Source organism: Dipodomys spectabilis, unplaced genomic scaffold (genome assembly GCF_019054845.1).
Source record: "Dipodomys spectabilis isolate Male_0828 unplaced genomic scaffold, ASM1905484v1 ptg000289l, whole genome shotgun sequence".
NCBI classification, from domain to species: Eukaryota; Metazoa; Chordata; class Mammalia; order Rodentia; family Heteromyidae; genus Dipodomys; species Dipodomys spectabilis.
The window spans coordinates 4,277,241-4,282,021 of record NW_024870966.1 but is presented as its reverse complement, the minus strand read 5'-3'; positions in this window follow the sequence as shown (position 1 = coordinate 4,282,021).

Here is a 4,781-nt window from a genome sequence, read left to right as displayed (position 1 = left end):
GTTGCTCAGACACAGCCCAGTGCACCTGCCTGCTGGGCCTGGAGCCTTCCTAGATGAGCACACCAACAACATTGCCCAGGTCTGCACGTGACTTCCCGCTCCAAACTCTGAAGACAGGGAAGATAGGCTAGAGGAACCTTACCTAGAATGAAGAGGGGTGGGAGGAAAGAAGGAGCTGGAGCAGTTCCCCACGTTTTCCCTCTGGGGGATGGCCAGAAGGATTCATTGCTGCAAGGTAGATGCCAAGGTCCTGAGGCTGTTCCTGTGGCAGCCAGTGAATACTGGGATCATCATGAGCGGCTCAGGGTATCCTAGCCATTCCAGTTCAGGCTCCCTTTCCAGGTGATACTTTGCAGTCTTAGGAGAGGAAGAAAGGGTCTTGGGGCAGGGCATACATATAGCTGGGTGCAGGCCTCCTGACTGGAGTAGGCCTTTTTCAATCGGATGCTGCAGCAGAGGGCTGCTGGCCTGGGATTAAATCCGCCAGAAGAAGGGGTGAAGAAGAAGGCTACAGCTTCGTCCTGACTTCTCTGCCCTCCGTGGTGACCTTCCTGTAACATCTTATCCTTCACCATGCTACAGTGGTTTATAGAGGAGGAAACTGAGGTCCAAAGAGGTCAAATGGGAAATGAGAAGTAGGCTCAGAATAACATCAGGGCCCCACCCAACGTCTCTGGACACTGCAAATTACAAGAAAGCAATAAGGGTTAACCTGCTCCACTTAGTTCTGCTTTCCCAGAATCATGCCAACTTCCTGTCTCAGCCCCTGTCACTCTCTATCCTACCCCACAGCCTTAGAAATCCTGCAGGTTTTTATGTAAATGAACTTCAGAGATGGAGAAAAGCAAATGTTTGTTTTTCATTCGAAGGTCCCAGATGGGTTTTATCTGCTGGGCTTGGCTGGGCGCTGCTATCAGATGAGCATGCAAATGACTCCCCCTAGAAATGGGCCTGGAAGAGAACGACTCTGTTTCCAAACACACAGACATTTGCCTGGATTTCCCTAGCTTATTTCCCTTTTCCATCAACTCAAGACATCCCAAGTCCCTAGTCTAGAAAAATACAACAGCACTAGAGACCTGTGGACCAGCAAGCTTAACTGCTTTCTAGCCAGGTAGTAAGGAAGGACTCTAGTCAGCACCCAGAATTCCTCATTGCAACTGTCCCATCTTACCTAAGAAATAAACCAGTGCTGGGCACCTGGAATGAAGGCCACTGGGGAAGGCTCTTAGGAAGAGACATTGCAAGCCAAGGGGTTGAACATGCTTAGAATCATCAGGTCAGACTATTGAGATGGAGGCTTTTTAAATAGCACCTACAAGTTTCATTCCCCCCATGTTAAGCTGCTTGCCTCACTTGGAGGGCCTGAGGGCCACCTCTGAACACCCCAAAGTGACCCAAAGTGGGGAAAGTTAAAACTCAAATCACAGGAATAGCATAGTCCTCCCAATCTCAGCAAGAACAGCTTCGGGACCCTCATGCCGGTATCCATGTGCCAGTCCCATTTGGATCCCAGAGTAAGCCGGCCACAGGAAACCACAGGAAGTCACCACTCCATTCAGAAATAGGAAGATGACACAGAACCTTATCAACCAGCCATTCCACTCTTGGTCAAGACCAACCTCTTACACCAACACACATAGTGGCTTTATTCATAGCAGCCAAAATGAGAAGTGACACAAATGTCTATCAACCAGAAAATGGATATAAACAAATTGGTATATTCAAAGCAGGGAATACTATCTCACTAAAAAGGAACTTTAAAAAGAACACTGATAGCTGAAGCCTAGGTGCATTTCAAAGTGTTAGGCAAAACAACAGAAAATAACACACAGTGTGGTAGAAGGGCTGCTATTAAAAAGGCAAGATGGGAGGGGGCTGGAGAGACTTGGTAAAGTGATGGAAATAGTCATATGCTGTGTTAGAATTCCTCAAATTATCTGGAGTTTTATTGCATGTAACATAATTTAATAAAGAAGACTTTTTGAAAAAGGCTTTAAAATATTATGATGGTGGCAAGGTCATTTACATTGAATAACCTTCTTTGAGGATTCTCATGTTCTCTATGAAAAATAGTATGCAAAGCATAGAGCTGCCAATAAGCCCCTTCGTCTAAAGGTCCTAACGCTGGAAATCCCAGAGAACAACAATTCTTCATCTGTTTAGCCGGTGATCAGAGCTCATTTGGGTAGAGAGGTAAAAGCAAAAGTTGCAAAGCCCATTTCATACAGTTCTGCTAGTCACCTGTGGGGTAACCTTGGGAAAGAAAGTCAAATTCAGTATTCCCTTATCTGTGACACGGTGATAAAAAATAGAGTGTCCTTCACCGGATGGATGGATAAGCAAATTGTGGTCTATCCATACAAGAGAATGTTATTCAAGCCATAAAAAGCTGAAGTTCCAGCTCCTGGTGCAGTGTGGCAGACCCTTGGAGACACAGGCCCACCACAGAGGTCATGTGTTGTGGCGTGACCGATGGTTCTTATGAAATGTCCTGAGTAAGTCAGTCCATAGAAACAGAAAGCAGACTGGTCGCTGCCAGATGGAAGGTGGAGGAGACCAGGTTTTATTTCAGGATGAGGAAAATGTTTTGGAACTAGATCAAGATGGTGACTGCACAACACTATGGGGTATTAAATGTCACCAAGCTGTTCCTTTGAAACTGCCTAATTTTATATCAGGTGACTTGCTCAGCTATCGATGCAAGTAAAGTGGAATCCCTCTCCCCACGGTGCAGGAGAAATTAAGGTCAGAGGGCAGGAGGCGCCTTTCCAGGCACAGAGTAGACCTCAGCTACTAGCCACCATGATGCTTGCTCTAGGTGTGTCCTTGTCCACAAAGCTTTTCCTCTGGAGTCTCTGGACTCTGGAACGGGTCCACCCTCCCCTGGGAAAGATGACATCAATCCAGGATCAGCAGAGAAAGCAGATATTACCTCCGTCCAGACCCACCATCCTAGCTGCCCTTGGACACCTCCCCTCCCTTGATTCGATGATGAGCTATTTAGGAAAATAACATCATCGTGTCATGGTCCTGGCCCCGGCGCTGGCCCCAGCTGCTGACATTTGATCTTCATCCTCTGACCCCAGCTGTGACCCGTGCCTAATCCTGTGGCTGTGCCCACAACAGCTCAGGCCTTCCGCTTTCCCAAAGAGGCCCAGAGAAGACCCACAAGCTTTTGCTTTTTGAGAGGGCCTGGGTAAGGACCAGGGGTAAGGAACATAGAACAACCTGGAATTGTTTTGTTTCATTGGAGACAGAGTGTCTTTAATTAGTCCAGACTGGTCTCAAATTCTCAATCCTCCTGTCTCAACCTCTGGAGTGCTGGGATTATAGGCATGTACCACTTGGCTAGCCCAGGAGATTCTTGAACCGCCTCATGGAGTGCCTAGTTAGTATCTGGTCAGAATCTCAGTAGTGTGGGGATGCATGGAGAAACAGCTGTGGTGTTTCTCTCCATCTGACAATAACACCCAGAGGCTGGGCCTGCATTGCCTCCTGTGTTTGATCTTTGCTCCTGAAAGAAACATCACTGCTTCCCAAACGTGTGGGATATTTGGGGATGAGGCCGACCTGCTAAGAAGGAAGGCTTGCTCTGGATTAGAAACAAGCGGCTTCTCTGCAGGGGCTGCTTAGCCCTCCTGAGGCTCTGGACTTTGCAGGAAAGGAAAAGGGTTTCACAACGGACCTCTCTCCAGGGCTGCTCTCCCTCCACTCCTCTGGTGAGCCTCCTTCTCCACCCTGAGAACACGACTTCCCTCACATCCGTGGCACAGGGGTGATGTTCAGGCCAGAGAGACACAGGAGAATCATTCACATATACTAGTAAAGCACAGCCCCTGAGTCTAGACAGGAGACTAGACAGAGTCTATAGTCGGTGGGTCAGGGAAGCACCCCAGATCTGAAATTCCAATCACTGCCTAGATGATGCTGATGGACCTGGCCTGGGATCGCATGTTGAGAAGCAGTGGTATGTGCAGCGGGAATGGGGGACAGGAAGGCTGTCACAGGGACCCATAACACGCGTAAAGGCTCAGTAGAGGAAGCACATAGGATGGTCCAAGTGAGAAGGGAACCACCGTGAGCAGAGATCCAAAGGAAGAAGGACTAGAAGCTAGAGAGAGACAGCCAATAGGGCTGCAGGCAGAAGACCGCTCATTGGGAAATGGAGGCAAGGAGCCTACTCTCTAAAAGAAACACACCTACTTAGCTGCTTCTTTTGACTTGGCTAAGTTTCATGCACATGAGGTCTGAAGTATGACATGAGCACCATGGCCTGACTTCTAGAAGATAGAGACAGGGCTGTAGGTCATAGAAGAGGACTCTCAGGTAAATCAATAAAGGGAAGGCCTCCTCAGCACACAGAAGTCAGAGGCAGGGCCTGGATTCCCAAGCAACCTGGATTCCCCTCTGTCTGCTTCTGGGAAGGGGAGAGCTACGAATGCCCCACCTCCTGGGAACTACTTTGGGAACAAACCTACCTGGGGGCTCCCCCAACCTCCTCTGTTCAAGGGGGCTCCTGCCACACACCAAGGCCAGTGCAGTGACACAGCTCTGGAAGTGACCATGCTTCACTTTCAGTATGTACTAACATTTCCTAGTAAACGTCTATTGGCCCCAACCATGGTGATAGAGTGACAGATAGTGTAGGGGGGGCTTTGTAGGTTGGTCCTTGGGGGGTTGCTCAGGCTGAGGAGTGGATATTGGTGATATTGGAGGGGATTTCCTTCAGAGCTAAGTCAGGCGCTGCCCCAGCGTAGGCCGCTGGCAAAGTCTTGTGT